This window comes from Pocillopora damicornis, chromosome 6 (genome assembly GCF_964200805.1).
Source record: "Pocillopora damicornis chromosome 6, jaPocDami1.2, whole genome shotgun sequence".
NCBI lineage: Eukaryota > Metazoa > Cnidaria > Anthozoa > Scleractinia > Pocilloporidae > Pocillopora > Pocillopora damicornis.
In genome coordinates this window covers 5,064,240-5,078,438 of record NC_142675.1, presented here as the reverse complement: position 1 = coordinate 5,078,438, position 14,199 = coordinate 5,064,240, and the positions used below count along the sequence as shown (strand labels likewise).

Sequence of the window (14,199 nt, the reverse complement as noted above, 5' to 3'; positions counted from 1 at the left end):
TTCTCACTCAATTGAAAGACTCGCGTCACTCTTATGAAATGGTTGAACGGAATACAGACTTCGAGCGGTCTCTTATTTTTCTTAAAGATAGTAAGGTCATGCGTATCCTGTGAGCATGATGAAGCCGCGAGACGCGAGACTCGTATCTCGCGTCTTCACCGCTCCACGCTCTCAGAGTTGGGCAAAGACAAGACACGTTATTTCCGGTGCGATACAAGACGTTCAATGGTTATCTCGATTATCTAAACACATTTATTTAGGTGGTAAAGATTTGTTTTTAAATCTATGAACTGATGCTAGTCCTATTTGGAACGAAATGTAATTGAAATAAAAAAGAATTCTTAGTGAAACAAAAGTTGTCTGCAACACGAAGCATGCCTTCGCATTAAGACTGAGAATCCTAATGTTTATCATGATACTTTAATGCATATGTTTGAATGTTCCCGAAAATCTTCTGATAATCTGCCCACACCCACCCCTCACCCCGCCCCTCGCCAATGAACCGTACTGTTTTCACTCAGCAGCTGGTCAGCGGTCACGTTTATGAGGTAAACAAACCGATCGATTCTTGATCACCGTTCTTGTCGATCGGAAAATCAAAATACCAGCGTGATATTGCTGCGAAGATGAAGCAGTTATGTTATTTGATTCGTACTTCACATTCGAGTTCAAGCTTGGGTGGCACAGGTTATTTCTTGCAGTGGAATCGACGAGGGGAATTCAGAAAGTTGTAGGGGTTGAATTGTTGGAACAAATGGTCGCATGGGGATGGTAAGTTTAACGAACAATTTCAAAATTTGCCGCTTAAATTGAAAGTAGAGTTCATTTGAATTGCTTTCGTATATATTTCTGACGGTTTTAGATTTACCTGCTTGATTTATATCGGTTACGGTTCATGTTTAGAAGTCCCTCAAAATGGCGGCCAAACTTGGAGATTGCCGAAAATTAGGTAAGTTCACGGAGTTATAAAGTTCTCGTAAAGGTCGGGCCACAAAGTTTTTTCTGTGGCTATCTTTTCTATGGCACCTACTTGCTAGCTATGTTAGTTGGATCAGTTAAGAACGCCTCACTTTTTCAAAACTTCACCAACTTGAACGGTTTTGGCGTGTTTGATTTAGGCGAACCGATAAGGTGTCATTCAAGTCTCCCTGTTTCTCTGATTGACACGTGATGTTTAAAAACGTCGCCTCGATAGATAAGATAGAGTACAGGTACGGTTGAACCGTGCGACGAAAAGTGTGAAGCGACGATGCCAACGTAGATGATAATAAATCTGACCTAGACACCTCTTCGCGATCTGTGTACTTGTTAGGTTAGATATTCAAGCAGAATACCCCTATTATTGTATAGTTAGTTCATTGGCTAGCGGAAGTTGTTGCAGAGGGGCTGCTCTGAGTCGCGGATTGTGGTCTTACTGTGCTATAGGAAACGAAACTGGAGGAGCTTCTAGTCATGGTAGAGAAACAAGAAATAGGTTTTAAGTAGCATAAAATTGTGGCTGTGCAGTGTTGAAATGACACAGGTTTATCAACACAGGTAACAAAACGACTCTCACGGAAACAAACAAAACCGTGCAAACCATGCACAGGGCTGCGATCTCTAGCCGTTTGGTCGTTAGCCGAGACGACAGACATTTTGCTTTAAGAGACTTAAAAAATAACAGATGGTGACTTACCCGCAGACTCTCTTGACAATAGACAACCAGCAACAGTCCACCGTCGATCGTAGCAAAGATCATTCTTAATTTAGTCCCGACTTATAACTCATCCGGGATAGCATTTTCATTTTATGATTAATTGAATCTCAGACTCTTCACGGGCATGTGTTATTTATATGTGATGGATCTGATAGGAAACAAGACAACGCGTGAGAAGACATTTTAAGCTCAAGTGAAATTGACAACTGTACAAAGTCCGCCTCTTTGCGCTAGCGAGATGACAATAATTGGTAAAAGAGACGGGTCCTAGTGAATTGAACTCCAGACAATCACGTCCACTCTGACTCGATTTGTTATTACACTCGATAATAAATTTCGTTTGTAAGCAAAGTTTGATTTTTTTGACAATAGCAAGTTAGTGAAGAGTGAAGTCTTTCTCCGGTCAGTTGACAAAACGAACTGGTTTGACTGGTGTACTCGTTGGTTTGAGAAGTAGAACGTTTAGTTCGATGACGAACATACTGGTTCAAAGCTGTCACTCTACACTATCATCAAACCAAATCATTTAACATTTATTTATTGTACACAGTACAGGGCCAGTCTTGATGGAAAATTTGCAGTCCACTCTCGCCCTGCAGACGCCTCACCATTATCATTTTATGTGCAGTCTTAGGTCTATATAGCAACTTATAGCGACGAATTTATGTCTGGAAATTGCAGGTACGGTTGAACCGTGCGAAGGAAAAGCGCTTGTATTATCTAGCGACGATCAAAGTGCTTGTATTATCAAGCGACGATCAAAGTGCTTGTATCAAACGACGATAATCAATTTTTAACTGAGCTACATTAGGAGGGTTAAAAGACCTTAAAAGAATTACAACTCTAATGTACATCGGTTTGAAAAAACAAACATTGCATTTATGTCTATAACGACGACTCTTCTGGTTTTTCAGAACAAAGGAAAACGTAGAGACTTTATTCAGAGATGTCATCCCACTTTTTTCACACTTTACATCTCCATGTTATTCACCTTTTTGTGTCATGCATCATCAATAGATGCATTTGATCCAAACTCCCAATATTTAATGTTCATCTTTAGATTACGAAATTTGAGGTTTCCAAGAAGTCTCGCAAGTGCTTGAATTTTTCAGAGACCAAATCACTTCTCAACTGGCTCCGAACAAAAAACCAACACACAGCTAGTTGCCCATTGACAAAATGACATTTTAAGTTTTGGAGGTCATGGAGGCTTGGTGAGTAGAGAAACTGTGATCAGACACAATGCACGTGTCTTACTTTTCATGCTAAAAAAGAAATAAAAACAGATGAAAGATAATTTTATTATCACGACTTTCAGAAGCGTTAAGCCGATAATAATTAATAAAACCATCAGAATTGAAATTTGAAACTTTTTGCTAAAACATTTACCTCCTTTTCTTTAATAAATTCGAGCAGTTTCGTAAAGCCAGCGTGGCGATCTTTTCCTAGAGGGCATAGGAACAAAAGAAAACAAAAATACTAGGAAAACTTCTATGTCTGACTGCTTTTTCTTTTAAGTTATACACCTGATAAACATTCGCTATACTCCGCCATAGCTTTGTATAACAAGATAAATCACACTCATTTGGATTAGTTTTTACTAATGTTAAATTGGAGGACAGACTCCTCGTTGGCATCCCGATAATCATATTTAAGCAAATAAATATTGCCGTGGGTCTCTCAAGTAGTAACTCACAGTGTCACACTAGGCTGTGCTTTGTGTGGCACGTTGTTGTTCTTACAACTTTTCTCTCATCCACGAAGATGTGGAATTGCTGTTGTTGGCACTGACCATCTACAAATTTATTTCCTCTCTTCCGAAGATATGCAAATCATAACGTCTGATAACATCCGCATCGGAGGCATAGATCAGTCAAAAACGTTTCTGGAAAAAGATTGGAGCCATTTTTCACGAAGGCGGGACCAAGGAAGTAATCATCTTAAATCCCCAATTTTCTTGCCAAATAAATCCCAAATTATAAATATTTCGTTATTTTCACTAACCTGATGATGTATTTCAAATTTTTAATCTGAAATGGCCTGCGATGGTTATTTTACAAGTTTCATCATAGTTTAGATTCAAACGTGATTCTGGAGACTTCACCTGATTTAGGGTAGTATTTAAATGCAAGCAGAACATGACAAATGCTGATCACAAAATAGAATGATAAAAGTCTCTTCCTTATAAAAAATTAAGGTAAAACATTTCCCTGAAATTTCCATATTAGATGGATAACGCTTTGTAAATAAGAAATGAGGAAACCTAAAGTAAATGAATATTTTGTAAAGTCCAAGGCCAAAACACATATTGACAATGATTGTTGATCATTGGATTATATCTACCGCCTACAGTCTGGGTGAACGTGTCTGACATATGGAAACCTCTGCTGCCCTAAATGGAAACCACGACAGATAGTTGATGATGACCAAATTGTTATTTTTAAGTGATGGTGCAGTACACTATGGCGCATCAAATCTAGATCTAAACATAACAGTAAACTAGAAGAACACCGCTCTTCTGACGTTACGTTATTATCTCAAGTGCATCCATAACTCGATATACGCACAGCTAAAAGCATGAGTATATTCAAACAGAGCGACAACAAGGATCTGCGCGAAGAAGCCTTTTATTGTGATAAAGTGCAATTGTGATTGTTTTGGTTTTAGTAAATTCCCAATTAACAACTGTGTACTTTATTCCCCAGGTTGAACAAATTTAAAAACAACAATAAAAGCGGAAATTTTACCTTTAAAGTTTTTAATGACCAATTGGTGACTTTCTTTGTTCCCAGTGAATGTCTTTAGGTCAAAATTTGCTGCTGCTGGTCTTCCGATAAATTTGCGAAAAATGCATCTTGCGAGTTTTTTTCGGCTTTATTTTTGTTGCTTGTTGGATGAGGACCTAAAAGGTCAATGCCAATAGAAAAATTGGGCAGTTCTTCGCTGGTTTCTTCCATATTTCAAAGTGAAGGAAAACTGCACTGCAGCTTAGCAGGAGGGAAACTCTAAAGCCAAAAAAACGCTCACGTCATCTTATTTACGTACGGGCATGCGTAAATAAAGATTTTGTTCATAGCAGCTCAATAGGACTTATATAGGGCAAGCACGCACACTATGTTATAATAAAGCGTTTTCAAATGTGACTGATTCCTCGGGGTTTCCTCATTAAAGGTGAATACTGACGCAGTTGCTTCGCTTGTCTCTCGATCTGTGGACGTTTCGACAAATTTGTATGATAAACGTCCTAACTATCTTTCTCAGAATACTTACTTAGGGACAGAATTGACCTTAACGAAAAAATATCGATCACCGTCGTAAGCAGGATGTTTCAAATTGTCAGAATCATAAAAAATTGGTCCATAATTAGCGCGCGTAAATCGAGGTATGGATGTACGCGGGAGGTTTGGGAAACACGAGATACCTCTTACTAACCGAGTTCGAGGGCCGCTCTGCATGTTACGGACCGAGCTTTTTTCGCTCGGATTTATGGCCCAAGCACAAAGCGCGCAGGGACCATAAATCGAGCAGAAAAACCAGGTTAGTACTTACAGTTAGTACTTATGTTATAAACCAACAAATTTCTGAGGTATCTTCATCTTCCATGGAAAGGAGACGTGAGATGGACGAAATCCGTACAGAGTGGTTAATGACTCTTCCACGTATTACCGAGTTTTTGGCGGCCTTGGAATTAAATTTACCATGTGACTCTTTCCTAAAAGACTTCTCGTGTACCAAACATCATCACCTGGTTTTTGCTGGTGTTTACTGCAACGAAAAACAGTTTATTTCGAGAACATTGACAATACTCTGACTCAGTTTGGGCGGTTTATGTTACTGATAAACCACCACAATGTATGCAAAAACGTGTATTTCACGCCACTCAATCAAACATTACTAAAAAGAAAATTGATCCATCGAGACGTGCCGTATCTGTATAACATAAATATAACTACGCAAATTATGTATCGGAGATGATCCGGCATTAGAGCGAAATGACCCACTTTTCGCTATAAAACTTTATCGTGAAGGATCATGCAGCGGGATTCTGAATTGAATGATCTTATAATGGTGTTATTTACTTTATCAATACGGTACTTTATCATGCATTTCCACAACGTTCGCAGTGTTTCAGGATTTCTAGACAATCTATTTCCCTTTGAATAGGCCATTTTACAGTTGTGTACTTAGTTGCCAAGCCTTTGATTTGGAGTGAGGCTTGTTAACCTTGTTAACACTCCACTATCGTTTGATTAATATGTGAACGCTTTTTTTACAGTTAAATCTCTATCACAGTAACTTTGCGTTTCCTGTTATGCCAAAAATAAAATCAAAAACACGAAGTCAAAACAACAGAATAGGTAACAAAGGCTAGGAAATCAACTGAAACAAATTTTTGTTTGGGATTCCTCGGTACTTCAGTGTTTCCCTTAAGTAAGAAATATATTACAACCATGCATTATTGCATGCAGAGATTTTCTATACATTTCTCGCGATGAATAATAAAATATAGTATCGTAAAATATGTAAGCATCTCTCCTTTTTGCTTCAAAACTTTCTTCATTTTTATTTCGACTTTCGCAACAGTCTCGTAGATGGGTATTTGAGTAACTTCTTTAGTTGTCCATTATATAACCTTCTGTAAAGATGCAATGACAAGGAAAACTAGCTTTTGAGAAAACCCACACAATCAGGAGACACCAAGACTCTTAGTTCTCTTCGTCTTTATTACATTTTCTATAGCTAATCAAATCGTATCTCTCTTTTACTCACTGTAGTGCACGCTCTAATGTACCTTATTAGTGAACATGTGGATAATGCGCTGACTGTCTTTGCAGAGTTTAACCCCTTGTTCAAAATTCTGACTCGTTCAAGTGTATTTTTTATACAAGTTCACTAAAAACATCCAAACATGACCACCGACGAACGTCTTTGTTCAAGAAACAAGCCTCAAAAATAGAGTCAGCACATACTATTGTTAATATTAAAATTAGAAAAAGATCCTACAGGCCTCTGAACTTGATAAGACTCGCACAACGACTATACAATAATCAGCTAAAACGTTTACAAGTGAAATTTAGAAAACTAAAAATAAAGTACTCAACACGACCAGTTTAGAGACAAAAGTTCGAGTAATTGCACAACCAGAGGAGAAAGACAACAGTGAAACCTATCGTAAGGGGGTAAGACTGGCACAATCTTTGAATGCTAACTTTAAAAAACCTTGAATCGTAAGAACACTTCACAACACTCTCTTTTTCCATAGAGGCCTTTTCAAAGGGAGGTCGCATCCAAAATCTCCCTGTATTTACTTATCACTACTCAACAATGTAGTCTAGAAGAGCAGCTTTCAGAACATAGCAATCCGGCGACAACTAAGAAGGCAATGACGTTCTGTGTACCGCAAAGAAATTAACTAAACCGGTACCTTTGGCAAGTGTGTTTGAGGCTCTAAAATGCACTACTAAATGAGAAAAAAAATTTTTTTTTTATCTCCAAAATCACACTTAAGTAGAGCTAAAAGCCTTGATGACTACTTCAGCAAGAAACAACAACAACCTCATACTAGAAAAACCAAATATACCTTTGTTCCAGAGGTACATCAGCGAAGGTCTGCGGACACATTTACAGGTTATATTGTTGCTGCCATCCTCGGAAAAGTAATATTCCCATCACAAATCTCCTTCCAAAACAGCTAATTATAAACTGAAATAGTTTGTTAAATTATTATCGCGAAAACGTTATGCAAATACACTTAATTAATGCTACCCGCAGCACTAAAGAAACATGTCATTGTTTCCTTTTTGACCAATACCCCCATGGGGGTTTCATGACCATTTCAATCAAATTGGAAAACAGACGTTGTAAACAATCATATAGTGTTTAAAAATCCCAACCAATAGGGGGCACACCAGTTGGCTGTATACAAAGCGAGTCAAAGAATCGACCCGAGGGAAAAACGAAACAAATCTAGCGAGTAATAAGGTAGAGGGCTTTCACCCGTGACCACTAGATCACTAGTTCAGCACCCTCACCACACTGCCTCAAACATCGAAGAAGCAATGCTAGTATACTTCTTCCTATAGTTCACTCTGCAACGGATCCCCCCTTTTATTCTTACCAGCCGATAGAACGGTTATTGTCGAAATTAGTTGCAATTATCAATTTCTAATGAAATTACTCGGTTTACTACAGTAACTTTTATGAAACCGCATATGGGTGTTTGTATAATATTATATAGTTAGTGATACGCAAATCCGTTTTAAGCGAGTTTCTATCTTACAGTTACCAAATCGGTAATTATATTCTTGATTCATTCTGGTTTCCTTCATCTTCAGGTGGTAAGACGGCATCTGATGTTTTGATGGCGAGACTTGAAGGCAACCGGCTGCTTTTTCTACTGACGATCCTGGTAAATGCCGTCTTTATCTTGGTGCTCAGAAAAATGTACAGCCATGGGTTAACGGCACTGTTGGCGTGTCCAAACCAAAAACACACAAAGCTGACAATCAGCTGTATATTTAGGTGGGCCTTAGATGTGTGAATGATTTGCATCATGTGAACCACTTGTGGTGGGAGCCAACAAAGGGCAAAGGCACAGGTAACAATAATGAGCATCCGAACCACTCTTTTCTTGGAGGTTTCTAGTTGCGCTTGATTTACTCTCAAAGTATTCACTCCAGGTGTAACATGGAACCATAAATTCCATGTAGTGATGGTATACAGGAAAGAAATAACGATCAAGGGGATTACATAGCTGACGACGAAAAGGAGGAGGTATATTCCTCGAAGAGCCCTATCTGGATCACCCAAGAAGTAAACAGATAGCATGCAATAGGAAGAATTATTCACGTCCTCCACGGTTTGAATAACAAGGAAAATGGACATGGAGACCAGTGAGCCGATCCAAATAAATGGAACGGTTAGTTTAGGCTTTCGAAACCAAAGATGGCGGCGGAGGGGATGAACGATGGCATACTACCTGTCGATCGCCATGAAAGTCAGGCAGAGGATGGATGCTGTTAAAGTGACGTAGGCAATGTATACAACACCTTTGCACATGACCTTTCCAAATACTCCCGGGATCATCCACAAACCACCTGTATATATTATGGAAATCGACCAGGGCATCACTACCAAGGTTACAAGCAAATCAGCGGTGGCCATGTTGACGAACATAAAGCTTGTCAGTGATCTGACTTCAGGTTTCTTCCACACGATGTAGATGAGGAAACTATTCCCTGCAAACGCTACGAGCATCGTGATGGCGTAGAGGACTGTCATAACAATCCACTCGGTATCTGGTTTCATCTTAAGTTCCTGTTTTTTCAGTTGCTAAAGTTGAATAAGATAAAACTGTTGTTAATGAATAAACAATCAGTGAATGGAACACCCATGGCCCCCTAAAATCTTATTCGATACCAACCTGGGGTATGGTGAGAGGAATCGACTGTGAACTCAAAGGAAACAAAATTTTTTTCTAATTTCTTTTTTTATTTTAAACTAAGTTCACTTTGGTTGAGTCGATGATATTTCAGTACGTCACTGAAGCTGTGAACAGGAAAGGAAATACTGGAAACAGGAAAAGGAATGCAGCAGGGCATTTTAATTTTCTCCTTAATTAACCCTAGTGAAAAAATCTTAGTATTGAAGTGATGGTTAAGCATTTCTGCATAGAAGTATTAAGTATTCCCATTCTTAAAATATATAAATACTGGTCTTTGTTGTTGGTTTGCTTTTATGTCGAAAACGTTTCTTATTTGTCATCTTCTCATTTGTTTTCCGTCCCGATGGATAAAAATAACTTTAAGAAATAGTTTTTCTTATTAGTATTTTCAAATTTTCTGGACGGTTCCTACATTTGTTCGTATTATACCAATAACGAAAATTATCAGAAACAAACGATAAAAATAACATAATATTCGTTATAACTAACCTTTTATTCTCAGTTCAATATCCGGTAGAATAAAAAATAACACCAAAGATAATGTATGATATCTTATTGAAGACACTGTTGGCGCATGTATATAACTATTTTTGATGGACTGTAACGTTATTAGTATTAGTTTGCAAACAGGAAATCAATCTGCCTATATATTCGCCTTACAAAGTCAACTTGTTTCCCTCTAAGTTATTATGAGTTAAGAAACGCTGAACGTCACATGGCAATTCAACGCACCTGCGATAGAATGCAGTGAAATCCGCTGTCAGCAAATAGACTTGTAGCCTCTTAATACTAAAGGAAGATTGAAAAAAAGGAAAAATTTACATTTCAACCGCACTGATCCAAGCGTTTTTTCAGGTTGATCTAAAATAAGAAACACGGTATACCTTTGGAGATCGATAAGGTTGCTTCCCCTGTCCAACGGTTTGGGAATTCAGTGGCCCGAGACTGAGGAGCCCTGATGAACTAAAGAGGTTATTCCTGATCACTTCTGTTTTTAACCATTTCAAAAATATTTCCTATGAATATTAATGCGGGTCTCGGTTGCATCTCTTCTTGACAGCCGGACAGGAATATCAGACATAAATGTTTGCATGTGGGAGTTCTCAAATGGATCTCAAATCCAACATGCCTCATATTAATTTCCAAGGCACATAAACACGGGCTTACGTCTTCCGCTTTAAAGAGCAAAAAAAAAACCACTTAGAGCTCAGTCAAGATGTCAAACTTATGAACACCATTTATAAGTTATTTTTTCTTCAAAGCGAGCCTTATATGATAAATGTGTGTTGGGTTACATAGAAGCATAGTATTTTTTTAAACCATATGTTGAATAAGGATAATCATTCATTTACCATCGAATTAGGACATGTCACATGTCATTTACAATCCGTTTCTATAAATAATCCCATTTTGCTTTAGATCTCCTCGTTGATTTTAAACTTGAGTGTAAAAAAAAAACTAACAAACAAGAAGGAAACTCTCTTTACGTGCCGAAATTCAAGATTTACCCCAAAAAAGAGATTTTGTACTTTCTCGCGAGTCTGAAGGGAGGTGCTCCATATTTTAAAACTCATTTAGTGAGCAATTAGCCACGTGGTCTCACGAACAGCGTGACGAACAAAAGAGAAAGTTGCCTTCGATAGAATGAACAATTTTAATGTAGGAAAATGTATGAAAGTGAAGGAAGTCTGTGGAAATTGCGAAATTATGTTCTACGTATGTCATTGTACTTCTCTGTGAATTTGTCGGTTTGTTCTTGATCATGAGCAGCTGTCAATCAATGACAGACCTTCCGTGCAATAATGCATTGTGCAAATAAAACGCAATTAAGTTTAATAAAAAAATGATAATTTAACTTTAAGTCAACGGCGTCTTGCAATGTAAGGCTTGTTATTTAGAATTCTATGATGGTTGACCGTAACAATGCGCAGAAAATGGAGACAAATTCCTCATAACTTTCTTTCCCAACAGTGTGTTTTCATAGCCTGCATAATCATGGGAAAGCACACGCCACATTTCGGATCACTTTAATGTCAAAATTCCGTTATGGAACCGTCCCCGTCAGGTCAATTTTATTTTTACCTCATAGTCCTCTTATCGAAGTTTAATTGCATGCAAATGATGCCACGTATTTTTGACAGATTCATAAAAATGAAATAATGAGACGGCTCTGCAATGCGCGCTGTCAAGCTGAAATAGCGGACGATGAATTAACTTTATTTTCAGAAGAATATATGCTTGAAGCGAAGCAACCACTGGAGTAAAATCCACGCCAGAACCAAAACTATAAATTTGTATAAATTTTCTTTGCGCCATATTGATTTTTATTAATGGAAATCCGACATCGATTTGCTGATTCAGTCTTAAAACGCGGTAGTTTAACGCCCCTAAAGACAGCGCTCGAGTAAATACTTGTTTAATAGAGCACAAACGAAAAGCTCTCTTCCATGAATTAATTGATATAGTTTCCTATCGTTGTTTCTTTAATTTGACTTCAATAATCTGTACTCAACTTTGGCCTTAATGTTTAAAGGTGCAGTATATTTCCTCAAGAGTCTCTATCAGCCTAACTGTTGATAAAATAGTTCAATTTATGTTTGATGGATGGTGGATTGACAGTGAATAGGAATAGCGCTTTGACGCGGCGCTTTGCAGCTTTACATTTCCTAAACATTCAAGTTTAGGAATACAGCCTTTTTTTTCAGTTTTCGTTAAGATCATGTCGCACTGATATCAAAAGAAGCAGCCAGAATAAAAGTTTTTTGCGTGGCGCTATACAATAAGAATAGGAAATGCTTTTCTGAAAAATTATCCTCCAAACCAGCATCTGCGAAATAATTTGACGCTGAACAGCTAGGACCACCCAATTTTTTATCTTCAGCTTTTTTGACGACAAAAACGTAAGGAAAGTTTCTTTGCTTTCTATTCAGGCGCAAAAGAGAAAACGTGGCGAGAACGAAAGCTAATTCACTAAAAAAAAATTCTGCATGAACACTCTTTCGTTCAGATGCAAATTGACATAGGATCTTTAGCATAATAATCTATCTTACAAGAGACATTAAATTTAAATAAGATATTGTGCCAGTTTAGCCCTTCGCCGCTAATACTCGTATGGTTGAGTAAGTGTTGGAATAAACTTGAAACATAAGCACCAGCACAGCTTAACCAAAGCGAAATATTTCAAATCACCGTAGTTAGAGCGGCACGTGAATCGTTTTCTTGAATGTAGCATTTTTATGATTGAGGAATCATTGCGGTATCCGGAAGTAGACCTCATGACAAGAAAATCCGGCCGAGAAACTGAATCATATTTCAACTATCGTCAGCGACATTTTCATTTCCACAAAAAAGATAAGCTCATGGTATGATCAAATTACATCAAACGAATAAAGCTTGCATCACTTACCATCCACAACTGAATCAGTTTCAGTGCATTTTGGCATAGAGCCCTGTGGCTGCCTTGTTTAATCAGTTTAAAATGCTAGCAAAAATGAGCACAGAGGGTAGAGGTTTAAGTTGTAAAAATACTGTGTGATAGTCACTGGAGCTCGATGTATGAAATGACGCTTATCTCATATTATAGGATGGCTGAGCAAACCAGAAATGAAAAAGACGCATGAACTGGTACGGTTGAACAGTGCGACGAAAAGTGTCAAGCGACGATGCCCACGTAGATAATAAAACTGACCTAGAAGCACCCTCGCGATCTGTGTACTTGTTAAGTTGGAGATTCGAGCAGGATACTCCTATTGCTGTATAGTTAGTTTATTAGAAAGCAAGCGGAAGTTGTTGCAGAGGGGCTGCTCTGAGTCTTGTATTTATTTGTGCCATAGGAAACGAAGCTGGAGGAGCTTCTAGCCATGGTAAAGACACAAGAAATAGCATAAAATGTGGCTATGCAGTGTTGAAATGACACAGGTTTATCAACACAGGTAACTAAATGACTCCTACGAAAACAGACAAAACCGCGCAGATTATGCACAGGGCTGCGATCTCTAGCCGTTTGGTCGCTAGCTGAGACGACAGACATTTTGCTTTAAGATACTAAAAAAGAAATTCATTGAAAATAACAGATAGTGACCTACCCAGACCCTCTTGACAATAGACAACCAACAACAGAGAGATCAGCAAAGATCATTCGTAATTCAGTCGCGATCGACTTATGACTCATCCCAGAAAGAATTTTGATTTTATGATTAGATATCAGACTCTCCACGGGCATCTGTAATTTACATGTGATAGATCTGATAGGACACAAGACAACGCGCGAGAAGACATTTTAAGTTCAAGTGAAATTGACAACTGCAAAAAGTCCGCCTCTCTGCGCTAGCGAGATGACAGTAATTGGTAAAAGAGAAAAGTGAATTGAACTCCAGACTCTGTCCTAGCTTTGACCAAACACAAACAATCACGTCCACTCTGACTCGATTTGTTACTTCACTCGATAATAAATTTCGTTCGTAAGCAAAGCCTGATTTTTTGCCAATACCAAGTTAGCTGCGTGGGGTATTCCTTCGATCAGTTGACAAAACCAACTGGTTTGACTAGTGTACTCGTTGATTTGAGAAGTAGAAAGTTTAGTTCGATGACGAGCAAACTGGTTCAAAGCTGTCACTCTACGCTATCATCAAACCGAATCATCTACCAGCGCCTCTTAAGTAAAATAATGGGAGCATCTTCGCAATACAGGGCCAATCTTGAGGGAAAATTTACAGTCGACTCTCGCCCTATGGAGACCTCACCATTGCGACGAGAGCTCCAGTGAAACGCATCAAGAAATGACTGAATCAGACTTCCGTTTTTACCACGGACTCAGGCTATTACTGAGGTGCGGACAATTTCATGCCACCCAACGAAACATTTCACTCGTCTTTTCTCCCGCTACAGGGGACACCTAAATACTTCGTCCAAAATCCTGACTCACATAATGCAAAGCGATACTACGATAAAAGAAAATACAGAAACCATTCTACAATTGGCTGCGAACATGAAAATTTCCTGCTTGCGGCCGAATCTGTATCCGGTTCGTAATGCCACGCTAGAAACTTTATGCCTGCGT

At 38.4% G+C, this 14,199-nt stretch overlaps 1 pseudogene across 1 annotated transcript; it reads right to left on the bottom strand.

The window, feature by feature from the left end:
• Positions 1-6,400: 6,400 nt before the first annotated feature.
• On the bottom strand, positions 6,401-9,055 carry LOC149043586 (G protein-coupled receptor 54-like; annotated as a pseudogene). The gene has a single exon (XR_016187912.1). The product of XR_016187912.1 is annotated as a G protein-coupled receptor 54-like (transcript).
• Positions 9,056-14,199: the final 5,144 nt, after the last annotated feature.